This window comes from Nematostella vectensis, chromosome 6, assembly GCF_932526225.1.
Source record: "Nematostella vectensis chromosome 6, jaNemVect1.1, whole genome shotgun sequence".
Taxonomy (NCBI): Eukaryota; Metazoa; Cnidaria; class Anthozoa; order Actiniaria; family Edwardsiidae; genus Nematostella; species Nematostella vectensis.
In genome coordinates this window covers 17600682-17615911 of record NC_064039.1, presented here as the reverse complement: position 1 = coordinate 17615911, position 15230 = coordinate 17600682, and the positions used below count along the sequence as shown (strand labels likewise).

Below are 15230 nucleotides of genomic sequence, written 5' to 3'. Positions count from 1 at the left end.
CGTACCACTGAGCCATAGCGCCACTCTCGAGATATCAAGGAAAAACTACTCTATACCTTATTAGGCTGGGTAAACAAGGCTATACGGTAGTTACTTCTAGTTTTCAAGAGAGTGGCGCGATAGCTCAGTGGTACGGGCTTCGCTTCTCAAACAAGAGGCCCGTGGTTCGAATCCAGGTCAGATCAACTTGGGTTATTTGGGTTCAGGGGTGTTAAGATAAGGACGTTAAGGGGACGTTAAGATAAGTGAGTTAGTGGGTGAGTTGACAGGTGTACAGGGTAACAAGAGTTGGTCAAACGGGTACTAGACTTCAAGGGATGGTAATAAGGGTCAATGATATCAAGAACTAGGTCATAGGGGTACAAGTTATGAATGAGTGGGTACACAGGGGTAGAGGTTATCAATGGCTTGGTCTTGGAGGTGCAGGGTTTTAGGGGATGGTTCAACCAGTCACATGGTTTCAAGAGCTAAGTAATATGGGTACATTATAATAATAATAATTAATAATAATAGCTACCCTATATCCTGAGTATCCACGCCTAACTAAGCTACACCCCTACGCCCTAGCACTAACTACGCTATACTCCTGAATACCTACCCCTAACTCAGCCTCACCCCTATAACCTAGCAATAACTACCCTTTTCCCCCTGTAGTACCCAACCCGTGCTAAGCTACACCCCTGTGACGTAGCACTAACTACCCTATACCTCTTAAAACCATACCCTAACTAAACTACACCCCTATAACCCTGTGTACCCACTCCTAACTAAACTACACCCCTATGTCCTAGCACTAACTAGCCTATACCCCTAAGTACATACACCTAGCTAAGCTACACCCCTACGACCTAGGACTAACTAGCCTATACCCCTGAATACCCAACCTTAACTAAACTACACCTCTTCTACCTAGCACTAACTACCCTATACCCCTTAATACCCACCCGTAACTAAGCTACACCCTTATGACTTGGCTTTAACTACCCTATACCCCTGAGTACCCACCCCTAACTAAGCTAAACCCCTACGACCTAGCACTAACTAGCCTATGTCCCTAAGTACATACACCTAGCTAAGCTACACCACTACGCCCTAGCACTAACTACCCTATACCCATGGGTACCCACCGCTAACTAAGTTACACCCCTATGACTTAGCTCTTACTACCCTATAACCCTGAGTACCAACCCCTAACAAAGCTACACCCTATGACCTAGCACTTACTACCCTATATCCCTGCCTACCCATCCTTACCTGACCTACACCCCTATCACACCTAATCACATAACTACCCTTTACAAATGTATGACCAAGCGCTTACCAGCTTGCACCCCTGCCGTTTATATCCTGTACCCCTGTGCACCCACCCCCTAATGCCACCGTCCTTACCTTAACACCCCTGAAAAAGTCTCTAGTTTATCTTACCTGGATTCGAACCCTGGCCCGTTTGCTTGAGAAGCAAAGCCCGTACCACTGAGCCATAGCGCCACTCTCGAGATATCAAGGAAAAACTACTCTGTACCTTATAAGGCTGGGTAAACAAGGCTATACGGTAGTCACTTCTAGTTTTCAAGAGAGTGGCGCGATAGCTCATCAGTGGTACGGGCTTTGCTTCTCAAACAAGAGGGCCGGGGTTCGAATCCAGGTCAGATCAACTTGGGATTTTTTCAGGGGTGTAAAGACAAGGACGATAAGGGGACGTTAAGATAAGTGAGTTTGTGGGTGACTTGACAGGTGTACAGGGTAACAAGAGTTGGTCAAAGGGTACTAGGTTTCAAGGGATGGTAATAAGGGTCAATGATATCAAGAACTAGGTCATAGGGGTGCTAGTTATGAATGAGTGGGTACACAGGGGTAGAGGGTATCAATGGCTTGGTCTTGGAGGTGCAGGGTTTTAGGGGATGGTTCAAACAGGCACAGGGTTTAAAGAGCTAGGTAATATGGGTACATTATAATAATTAATAATAATAATTAATGATAATAATTAATAATAATAGCTACCCTATATCCCTGAGTATCCACCCCTAACTAAGCTACACCCCTACGACCTAGCACTAACTAGGCTATACTCCTGAATACCTACCCCTAAGCCTCACCTATGACCTAGCAATAACTACACTTTACCCCTGAATACCCACCCCTAACTAAGCTACACCCTTATTACTTGGCTGTAACTACCCTATACCCCTGAATACCCAACCCTAACTAAACTACACCCCTATAACCGAGCAGTTACCTACCCTATAACCCTGAGTACCCACCCCTAACTAAACTACACCCTACGACCTAGCACTAACTAGCCTATACTCCTGAATACCCAACCCTAACTAAACTACACCTCTACTACCTAGCACTAACTACCTTATACCCATGAGTACCCACCGCTAACTAAGCTACACCCATATGACTTAGCACTTACTACCCTATACCCCTTACTGGACGAAAAAAAGGAAATAAGTACCTTTAAATGTATACAAAAAGGCGAAGAAATTTAAACTTTAGATACATTTCAGTGTATCTTTCAGTAGGCTGAAATATTAACTATAAGTACCTTTCAGCGCTTTTTCAAGGGTTTCGAAATGTTCATTTCGAAACCTTTAAGAAAACCACTGAAAGATACAAAAATTTAAACTTTATGAAACTATCCTGAACACGTAAATCTCAGTAAATCTTATCTTTAATAACTTTTAAGTTCCTTAAATAAACATTAATGTAACTTTCCTGAATTTTAAAGCCATTAAATATTATCTTTAAATTTCTTTTAAGGTCCTTAAATAAACGTTTATGTGACTATCCTGAATTTTTAAAGCCATTCAAGTGTACCTTTATATAACTATTATGAACTCATTAAATTTCACCTTTTAACATTTAGAAAGTTTATCTCAATTTCATATTTAAGAACCTATAAATAACGTTTCTAGGTGTTTTTCAATATAGATTGTGTGTGGTTCTACAGCGTTCACGGCTGGAGCACTGAGAATTTTGCATAGTTTAATCCACATCATCATAATAATTTTTGAGCAGGGAGACACAATCAATATTAAGCTTCCATTCTATTTTTATTTAAATCCTCTGTCGTCTCTTACATGTGCATAATGGCATGAAATCTGATTTGATATACAAATCTTATAACTTACATCTAAAAAGCCATCTTTTATGTGATAAAATGCTAACTACGAAAACTAATGTAGAACAAAAATCAAACAGTCAGCTTGACTCAAAAGCATATTTTATGAAAGTAGGAAATAATCAATGTTTTTATATGTATATACAAATGTAGAATAGAGACAAAAACATCATGAAAATTATTTAAAAAGGCTGAAAAGCCCTAGCCAAAAATTAACAAGAGCCTTGTAAATCGTATTTGATTTTTAAGAAATATTTTGTATTGATGATATAAAAAGAAATAGACTTACATAACCCTATTCGCTGCTGACAAATATGGACTAAATACTATTGGATTGTGTTGGATGCTGCGGGGTAGAGGTATGTAGAGATCTTGGTGCACTGCCGTCAAGCATCTCATTGGAGGTTCGCTTTAATACTGCCTATTTCTTGTTGTTCTCTGGACAGGGTCTGTCTGATCGTCTTACTCCTCTCACTCTCTTTGCCATCTTGAGCAAAGCCCTGCGACTAAGTTACATTGTCAGTGATGGCTTTCTAACACCTTCAAAATCCTAAGCTTTTTTCTCTCCCAATTCAATGATTTAAAGAAGAAGACAACCCCATCTCCCTCTTCCTCGCTCTTCTCTGATGAAATGTTGTGTACATCATTCAGAACATCGGCAAACCTCTTCTTCTTCTCCTCTGGCCAGTTAATAGTCTCTGCAGCATTTAGGACTTTCTGCTGTTTCTGTAAAGGAAGAAATTGTTTGATAAGTATCTGCACTGTTTTATAAAGCCTATACTTGTCGAGCTCAATTTATTATTCCCTTCTTCATAGCCATAAATGCAGGAAAAGCTTTGCACAGTTTCATATTTTCTTGACCAGGAAAGAGAAGTGACTATGGCTTCAGAAACTATTATTTTATTTTGTCATCCTTTTTGGAATCTATATTGTTTTTTCATTAGTGCACTCCCCAAGTGAACTTGCACTAAGGTGATCCGATGGCTTTTTGTGTGGCACCCTCACACAAGGGGATAAGCCCTTATTGACAATCTCTAATTTTCTGGATAGTTTGTAAATGCTGAATTAGTTACTTGTTGTGCTGTTATTTTGCCACCAAAGGCTGGAGAGAGTGCAAGTTCACCAAACAAAAAGTCATTTGATTTGTTTACAAACACACAAGTGTTGCACAAGTGCAAGTCTACTTTTTCCAGCAAATACAGCATTTAAAATTTTAATACAATCCTTTAAAAGAGCCATTCAAGCAAGTATAATAGCAATATTGATACCAACCTATCAAAACCTTTGTGGAAATTTTAAGAATAAAAGGAGTTCATAAAAACTAAAATGCTATTGTGTTAAAGAGAAAATTTTAATGAGAAAATTAAGAGGGTTTAACTACACCAACAATATTCAATTTTAAATCATCACTATGATGACCGTCTGGTACTGCCTGCATGATTTCCTATGAGCATCCAGTGTCCCATCATACTTTCTATATATGTTATCCTTCAGGCTTTGGAAATACTGTTAAATGCAGCTAAAAGGGAAAAAATCAATTGGCAGGCTAGAATCGCAGAAACATCTTTCTTGCTTCACATCAAGGATGGTGGCAAAAAAAAAACGCTACGACTCTCAAGCAATAAAAAATGAATATGTTCAAAAGTAACAGACAATTAACTTAATGAAAAACAATCAAAATCAAGAATAGATGATAGTGACAATAGCATAATGTCAAATGGTATTTTATCACGAATCATGCTTCATTTGCAAACTCTGTTAGATCTGAGATCAGCGTTTTAAGTTGACAGCATCGGTTAACTGCCAGTACCTGCCTTCTAATGAAACCCCTGATATTGATTGCTTATATTGATTATGTTGACTGACTTTGAATTAAGTGTCATCCTTTTTTTGAACCAAAGCATAAAATAATGGACAACTAAAACTTATAGTAAAAAGACACAATCAAAAATGCAACATTTCTTAGGGATTTTCTGCTGAAAATGTCTTTTACATTGCTTACCATTGAAAATCATCATGCTATATCTGGTTGAATTTGTTGTGTTTTTTTCTGGGATAGCATTATCCCAGGAAAAAACAACAATAATTATAACAACAATTGATTTGGTATTTGAAATCTAGGCTGACAATATTGGCATTGTTCTGTGATTAATTATTCTTAATGATTACCAGAAAAATAAAGAGATGCCAAGCAATGTACTAGCTCAATAACAACCGAGCATAATCTTAAAAAAAAAAACATTGATTTGTATAAAATACAATTCAATAAAACAAGTGCTTCATGTGAAGAATATAAGATTTCTCCGCTGGCCAGATAAGATAGAACCGAAGGCTCTTTAGCGTACGGCGGAACGCTGATTCGAAGCGAATGATAGACACTACTTAAAGAGGAAAAAAAAAAACGCCTAAACTCGAAAGGTTGCCGTTAAAGCCAAAAAATATTCAAGAAACGAATAAACAAGAACTGGTTCCGATCAGTTAGGCTTACCTGAAAGTCTCTGGGGCTCCCTTTCGGCGACAATTTCAGCGAGTTTTGTCTTCACTGTTGAATTCTCACCTCACGCACGCAGTCGCTGATTTCCCGCATTTAAAGCTCTGTTTTCCCTCAAAACTTGAAGGTTATGTGGTCAACATGTTTTCATTGGTAGGCTTTGCCATTCGATTTGATGTCATTGAAAGAAATAGCGCATCTTTTGGAGTGGATTTAGAGAGAAGTTAGATGAACCAAAGTCACACTTCTAAACACGCTATGCGAATAGCACGCCGTGGTAGTCACGTGAAGGGAAAACAATAGATACGCTTGCGCGTCACTTCCTCTCGCATATGACTGACTTCCTCTCCGCCGGTGAAGCTGTTATTATTACTGCTAAAGGCAAAGAAATCCTAATATAATGCGAATATCAATTTTTCATCGCTTTTTCTTTCTGCCAAAATACAAATCACTTGGTTAAACAAGAAACCGAATATTCTTAAAGCTATTTATCTGCGTTTTATAAAACGTTCCTGATATTAGCAAAAAAATAGCCCGTACCACTGAGCCATAGCGCCACTCTCGAGATATCAAGAAAAAACTACTCTATACCTTATAAGGCTGGGTAAACAAGTCTATACGGTAGTTACTTCTAGTTTTCAAGAGAGTGGCGCGATAGCTCAGTGGTACGGGGTTCGCTTCTCAAACAAGAGGACCGTGGTTCGAATCCAGGTCAGATCAACTTGGGTTTTTTTCAGGGGTGTTAAGATAAGGACGTTAAGGGGACGTTAAGACAAGTGAGTTAGTGGGTGAGTTGACAGGTGTACAGGGTAACAACAGTTTGTCAAACGGGTACTAGACTTCAAGGGATGGTAATAAGGGTCAATGATATCAAGAAGTAGGTCATAGGGGTGCAAGTTATAAATGTGTGTACCCAACACAGGGGTAGAGGGTATCAATGGCTTGGTCTTGGAGGTGCAGGGTTTTAGGGGATGGTTCAACCAGTCACAGGGTTTCAAAAGCTAGGTAATATGGGTACATTATAATATTAATAATAATATTAATAATAATAGCTACCCTATATCCCTGAGTATCCACGCCTAACTAAGCTACACCCCTACGAACTAGCACTAACTACGCAATACTCCTGAATACCTACCCCTAACTGAGCCTCACCCCTATGACCTAGCAATAACTACACTTTACCCATGAGTTCCAAACCCTTGCTAAGCTGCACCCCTGTGACGTAGCACTAACTGCCTTATACCCCTGAATACCCAGCCCTAACTAAACTACACCCCTATAACCGAGCACTTACCTACCCTATAACCCTGTGTACCCACCCCTAAATAAACTAAACCCCTATGTCCTAGCACTAACTAGCCTATACCCCTAAGTACATACACCTAGCTAAGCTACACCCCTACGACCTAGCACTAACTACCCTATACCCATGGGTACCCACCTCTAACTAAGTTACACCCCTATGACTTAGCACTTACTACCCTATACCCATGGGTACCCACCTCTAACTAAGTTACACCCCTATGACTTAGCACTAACTACCCTATACCCACGGGTACCCACCGCTAACTAAGTTACACCCCTATGACTTAGCACTTACTACCCTATACCCGTGGGTACCCACTGCTAACTAAGTTACACCCCTATGACTTAGCACTTACTACCCTATACCCCTGAGTACCAACCCCTAACAAAGCTACACCCCTATAACTAGCACTTACTACCCTATACCCCTGCCTACCCATCCCTAACTGACCTACACCCCTATGACACCTAATCACATAACTACCCTTTACCCATGTATGACCAAGCGCTTACCAACTTGCACACCTTTGACCCTGCCGTTTATATCCTTTTCCCCTGTGCACCCACCCCCTAATGCCACCGTCCTTACCTTAACACCCCTGAAAAAGTCTTTAGTTTATCTTACCTGGATTCGAACCCTGGCCCGTTTGCTTGAGAAGCGAAGCCCGTACCACTGAGCCATAGCGCCACTCTCGAGATATCAAGGAAAAACTACTCTATACCTTATAAGGCTGGGTAAAAACGGTAGTTACTTCTAGTTTTCAAGAGAGTGGCGCGATAGCTCAGTGGTACGGGCTTCGCTTCTCAAACAAGAGGCCCGTGGTTCGAATCCAGGTCAGATTACCTTGGGATTTTTTCAAGGGTGTTAAGATAAGGACGTTAAGGGGACGTTAAGATAAGTGAGTTAGTGGGTGAGTTGACAGGTGTACAGCGTAACAAGAGTTGGTCAAACGGGTACTAGACTTCAAGGGATGGTAATAGGGGTCAATGATATCGAGAACTAGGTCATAGGGGTGCAAGTTATAAATGTGTGTACCCAACACAGGGGTAGAGGGTATCAATGGCTTGGTCTTGGAGGTGCAGGGTTTTAGGGGATGGTTCAACCAGTCACAGGGTTTCAAGAGCTAGGTAATATGGGTACATTATAATAATTAATAATAATAGCTACCATATATCCCTGAGTATCCACGCCTAACTAAGCTACACCCCTACGAACTAGCACTAACTACGCAATACTCCTGAATACCTACCCCTAACTGAGCCTCACCCCTATGACCTAGCAATAACTACACTTTACCCCTGAGTACCCAACCCTTGCTAAGCTACACCCCTGTGTCGTAGCATTAACTACCTTATACCCCTGAATACAAAACCCTAACTAAACTACACCCCTATTACTGAGCACTTACCTACCCTATAACCCTGTGTACCCACCCCTATGTCCTAGCAATAACTAGCCTATACCCCTAAGTACATACACCTAGCTAAGCTTCACCCCTACGACCTAGCACTAACTACCCTATACCCATGGGTACCCACCCGTAATTATGCTACACCCTCATGACTTGGCTGTAACTACCCTATACCCCTGAGTACCCACCCCTAACTAAGCTAAACCCCTACGACCTAGCACTAACTACCCTACACCCAATGAATACCCACCGCTAACTAAGCAACACCCCTATGACTTAGCACTTATTACCCTATACCCCTGAGTACCAACCCCTAACTAAGCTACACCCCTATGACCTCGCACTTACTACCCTATATCCCTGCCTATCCATCCCTAACAGACCTACACCCCTATGACACCTAATCACATAACTACCCTTCACCCATGCATGACCAAGCGATTACCAACTTGCACACCTGTGACCCTGCCGTTTATATCCTTTTCCCTTGTGCACCCACCTCCTAATGCCACAGTCCTTACCTTAACACCACTGAAAAAGTCTCTAGTTTATCTTACCTGGATTCGAACCCTGGCCCGTTTGCTTGAGAAGCGAAGCCCGTACCACTGAGCCATAGCGCAACTTTCGAGATATCAAGGAAAAACTACTCTATACCTTATGAGGCTGGGTAAACAAGGCTATACGGTAGTTACTTCTAGTTTTCAAGAGAGTGGCGCGATAGCTCAGTGGTACGGGCTTCGCTTCTCAAACAAGAGGCCCGTGGTTCGGATCCAGGTCAGATCAACTTGGGTTATTTGGGTTCAGGGGTGTTAAGATAAGGACGTTAAGGGGACGTTAAGATAAGTGAGTTAGTGGGTTAGTTGACAGGTGTACAGGGTAACAAGAGTTTGTCAAACGGGTACTAGATTTCTATGGATGGTAATAAGGGTCAATGATATCAAGAACTAGGTCATAAGGGTGCAAGTTATAAATGAGTAGGTACACAGGGGTAGAGGGTATCAATGGCTTGGTCTTGGAGGTGCAGGGTTTTAGGGGATGGTTCAACCAGTCACAGGGTTTCAAGAGCTAGGTAATATGGGTACATGATAATAATTAATAATTAATAATGACAATTAATAATTAATAATTATAAATGACAATTTATTATTAATGACAATTAATAATGACAATTAATAATTAATGACAATTAATAATTAATGACAATTAATAATTAATGACAATTAATAATGACAACTAATAATTAATAATGACAATTAATAATTAGTAATGGCAATTAATAATTAATAATGGCAATTAATATTTAATAATGACAATTAATAATTAATAATGACAATTAATAATTAATAATGACAATTAACAATTAATAATGACAATTAATAATTAATAATGACAATTAATAATTAATAATGACAATTAGAAATTAATAATGACAATTAATAATTAATAATGACAATTAATAATTAATAATGACAATTAATAATTAATAATGACAATTAATAATTAATAATGACAATTAATAATGACAATTAATAATGACAATTAATAATGACAATTAATAATAATAGCTACCCTATATCCCTGAGTACCCACGCCTAACTAAGCTACACCCCTACGACCTAGCACTAACTACGCTATACTCCTGAATACCTACCCCTAACTGAGCCTCACCGCTATGACCTAGCAATAACTACACTTTACCCCTGAGTACCCAACCCTTGCTAAGCTACACCCCTGTGACGTAGCACTAACTACCCTATACCCCTTAAAACCATACCCTAACTAAACTACACCCCTATAACCCTGTGTACCCACTCCTAACTAAACTACACCCCTATGTCCTAGCACTAAGTAGCCTATACCCCTAAAAACATACACCTAGCTAAGCTACACCCCTACGACCTAGCACTAACTACCGTATACCCATGGGTACAAACCTCTAACTAAGTTACACCCCTATGACTTAGCACTTACTACCCTATACCCATGGGTACCCACCTCTAACTAAGTTACACCCCTATGACTTAGCACTAACTACCCTATACCCATGGGTACCCACCGCTAACTAAGTTACACCCCTATGACTTAGCACTTACTACCCTATACCCCTGAGTGCCAACCCCTACCAAAGCTACACCCCTATGACCTAGCACTTACTACCCAATATCCCTGCCTACCCATCCCTAACTGACCTACACCCCTATGACACCTAATCACATAACTACCCTTTACCCATGTAGGACCAAGCGCTTACCAACTTGCACATCTGTGACCCTGCCGTTTATATCCTTTTCCCCTGTGCACCCACCCCTTAATGCCACCGTCCTTACCTTAACACCCCTGAAAAAGTCTCTAGTTTATCTTATCTGGATTCGAACCCTGGCCCGTTTGCTTGAGAAGCGAAGCCCGTACCACTGAGCCATAGCGCCACTCTCGAGATATCAAGGAAAAACTACTCTATACCTTATAAGGCGGGGTAAACAATGCTATACGGTAGTTACTTCTAGTTTTCAAGAGAGTGGCGCGATAGCTCAGTGGTACGGGCTTCACTTCTCAAACAAGAGGCCCGTGGTTCGAATCCAGGTCAGATTTACTTGGTATTTTTTCAGGGGTGTTAAGATAAGGACGTTAAGGAGATGTTAAGATAAGTGAGTTAGTGGGTGAGTTGACAGGTGTACAGGGTAACAAGAGTTGGTTAAACGGGTACTAGAATTCAAGGGATGGTAATAAGGGTCAAAGATATCAAGAACTAGGTCATAAGGTTGCAAGTTATAAATGAGTGGGTACACAGGGGTAGAAGGTATCAATCGCTTGGTCTTGGAGGTGCAGGGTTTTAGGGGATGGTTCAACCAGTCACAGGGTTTCAAGAGCTAGGTAATATGGGTACATGATAATAATTAATAATTAATAATTAATAATGACAATTAATAATTATAAATGACAATTTATTATTAATGACAATTAATAATGACAATTAATAATTAATGACAATTAATAATTAATGACAATTAATAATGACAATAAATAATTAATGACAATTAATAATGACAACTAATAATTAATAATGACAATTAATAATTAGTAATGGCAATTAATAATTAATAATGGCAATTAATATTTAATAAAGACAATTAATAATTTATAATGACAATTAATAATTAATAATGACAATAAATAATTAATAATGACAATTAATAATTAATAATGACAATTAATAATTTATAATGACAATTAATAATTAATAATGACAATTAATAATTAATAATGACAATTAAAAATTAATAATGACAATTAATAATTAATAATGACAATTAATAATTAATAATGACAATTAATAATTAATAATGACAATTAATAATGACAATTAATAATGACAATTAATAATAATAGCTACCCTATATCCCTGAGTACCCACGCCTAACTAAGCTACACCCCTACGACCTAGCACTAACTACGCTATACTCCTAAATACCTACCCCTAACTGAGCCTCACCCCTATGACCTAGCAATAACTACACTTCACCCCTGAGTACCCAACCCTTGCTAAGCTACACCCCTGTGACGTAGCACTAACTACCCTATACCCCTTAAAACCATACCCTAACTAAACTACACCCCTATAACCCTGTGTACCCACTCCTAACTAAACTACACCCCTATGTCCTAGCACTAAGTAGCCTATACCCCTAAGTACATACACCTAGCTAAGCTACACCCCTACGACCTAGCACTAACTACCGTATACCCATGGGTACCCACCTCTAACTAAGTTACACCCCTATGACTTAGCACTTACTACCCTATACCCATGGGTACCCACCTCTAACTAAGTTACACCCCTATGACTTAGCACTAACTACCCTATACCCACGGGTACCCACCGCTAACTAAGTTACACCCCTATGACTTAGCACTAACTACCCTATACCCATGGGTACCCACCGCTAACTAAGTTACACCCCTATGACTTAGCACTTACTACCCTATACCCCTGAGTGCCAACCCCTATCAAAGCTACACCCCTATGACCTAGCACTTACTACCCAATATCCCTGCCTAACCATCCCTAACTGACCTACACCCCTATGACACCTAATCACATAACTACCCTTTACCCATGTAGGACCAAGCGCTTACCAACTTGCACATCTGTGACCCTGCCGTTTATATCCTTTTCCCCTGTGCACCCACCCCTTAATGCCACCGTCCTTACTTTAACACACCTGAAAAAGTCTCTAGTTTATCTTATCTGGATTCGAACCCTGGCCCGTTTGCTTGAGAAGCGAAGCCCGTACCACTGAGCCATAGCGCCACTCTCGAGATATCAAGGAAAAACTACTCTATACCTTATAAGGCTGGGTAAACAAGGCTATACGGTAGTTACTTCTAGTTTTCAAGAGAGTGGCGCGATAGCTCAATGGTACGGGGTTCACTTCTCAAACAAGAGGCCCGTGGTTCGAATCCAGGTCAGATTTACTTGGTATTTTTTCAGGGGTGTTAAGATAAGGACGTTAAGGAGATGTTAAGATAAGTGAGTTAGTGGGTGAGTTGACAGGTGTACAGGGTAACAACAGTTTGTCAAACGGGTACTAGACTTCAAGGGATGGTAATAAGGGTCAATGATATCAAGAACTAGGTCATAGGGGTGCAAGTTATAAATGAGTGGGTACACAGGGGTAGAGGGTTTCAATGGCTTGGTCTTGGAGGTGCAGGATTTTAGGGGATGGTTCAACCAGTCACAGGGTTTCAAGAGCTAGGTAATATGGGTACATTGAAATATTAATAATAATAATTAATAATAAAAATTAATAATAATAGCTACCCTATATCCCTGAGTATCCATGCCTAACTAAGCTACACCCCTACGACCTAGCACTAACTACGCTATACTCCTGAATACCTACCCCTAACTAAGCCTCACCCCTATGACCTAGAAATAACTACACTTTACCCATGAGTACCCAACCCTTGCTAAGCTACACCCCTGTGACGTAGCACTAACTACCTTATACCCCTGAATACCCAGCCCTAACTAAACTACAACCCTATAACTGAGCACTTACCTACCCTATAACCCTGTGTACCCACCCCTATGTCCTAGCAATAACTAGCCTATACCCCTAAGTACATACACCTAGCTAAGCTACACCCCTACGACCTAGGACTAACTAGCCTATACCCCTGAATACCCAACCCTAACTAAACTACACCTCTACTACCTAGCACTAACTACCCTATACCACTGAATACCCACCCGTAACTAAGCTACACCCTCATGACTTGGCTGTAACTACCCTATACCCCTGAGTACCCATCCCTAACTAAGCTAAATCCTACGACCTAGCACTAACTACCCTACACCCATGAATACCTACCCCTAACTGAGCCTCACCCCTATGACCTAGCAATAACTACACTTTACCCCTGAGTACCCAACCCTTGCTAAGCTACACCCCTGTGACGTAGCACTAACTACCCTATACCCCTTAAAACCATACCCTAACTAAACGACACCCCTCTAACCCTGTGTACCCACTCATAACTAAACTACACCCCTATGTCCTAGCACTAAGTAGCCTTTACCCCTAAGTACATACACCTAGCTAAGCTACACACCTACGACCTAGCACTACTTACAATATACCCATGGGTACCCACCGCTAACTAAGTTACACCCCTATGACTTGGCACTTACAACCCTATACTTCTGAGTACCAACCCCTAACAAAGCTACACCCCTATGACCTAGCACTTACTACCCCATATCCCTGCCTACCCATCCCTAACTGACCTACACCCCTATGACACCTAATCACATAACTACCCTTTACCCATGTATGACCAAGCGCTTACCAACTTGCACACCTGTGACCCTGCCGTTTATACCCTTTTCCCCTGTGCACCCATCCCCTAATGCCACCGTCCTTACCCTAACACCCCTGAAAAAGTCTCTAGTTAATCTTACCTGGATTCGAACCCTGGCCCGTTTGCTTGAGAAGCGAAGCCCGTACCACTGAGCCATAGCGCCACTCTCGAGATATCAAGGGAAAACTACTCTATACCTTATAAGGCTGGGTAAACAAGGCTATACGGTAGTTACTTCTATTTTTCAAGAGAGTGGCGCGATAGCTCATTGGTACGGGCTTCGCTTCTCAAACAAGAGGCCCGTGGTTCGAATCCAGGTCAGATTAACTTGGGATTTTTTCAGGGGTGTTAAAATAAGGACGTAAAAAGGACGTTAAGATAAGTGAGTTAGTGGGTGAGGTGACAGGTGTACAGGTTAACAAGAGTTGGTCAAACGGGTACTAGACTTCAAGGGATGGTAATAAGGGTCAATGATATCAAGAACTAGGTCATAGGGGTGCAAGTTATAAATGAGTGGGTACACAGGGGTAGAGGGTATCAATGGCTTGGTCTTGGAGGTGCAGGGTTTTAGGGGATGGTTCAACCAGTTACAGGGTTTCAAGAGCTAGGTAATATGGGTACATTATAATAGTTAATAATAATAATTAATAATAATAGCTACCCTATATCACTGAGTATCCACGCCTAACTAAGCTACACCCCTACGACCTACCACTAACTACGCTATACTCCTGAATACCTACCCCTAACTGAGTCTCACCCCTATGACCTGGCAATAACTACACTTTACCGCTGAGTACCCAACCCTTGCTAAGCTACACCCCTGTGACGTAGCACTAACTACCCTATACCCCTTAAAACCATACCCTAACTAAACTACACCCCTCTAACCCTGTGTACCCACTCCTAACTAAACTACACCCCATATGTCCTAGCACTAAGTAGCCTATACCCCTAAGTACATACACCTAGCTAAGCTACACCCCTACGACGTAGCACTAACTACCCTATACCCATGGGTACCCACCTC

At 40.8% G+C, this 15230-nt stretch overlaps 1 long non-coding RNA gene across 1 annotated transcript; it reads right to left on the bottom strand.

Moving 5' to 3' along the window:
• Positions 1–3040: 3040 nt before the first annotated feature.
• On the bottom strand, positions 3041–5881 carry LOC125568064. Its single transcript, XR_007312049.1, has 3 exons — positions 5616–5881; positions 4538–4646; positions 3041–3853 (listed from the first exon to the last, which is right to left on the bottom strand). It is a non-coding gene; the product is annotated as an uncharacterized LOC125568064 (long non-coding RNA).
• Positions 5882–15230: the final 9349 nt, after the last annotated feature.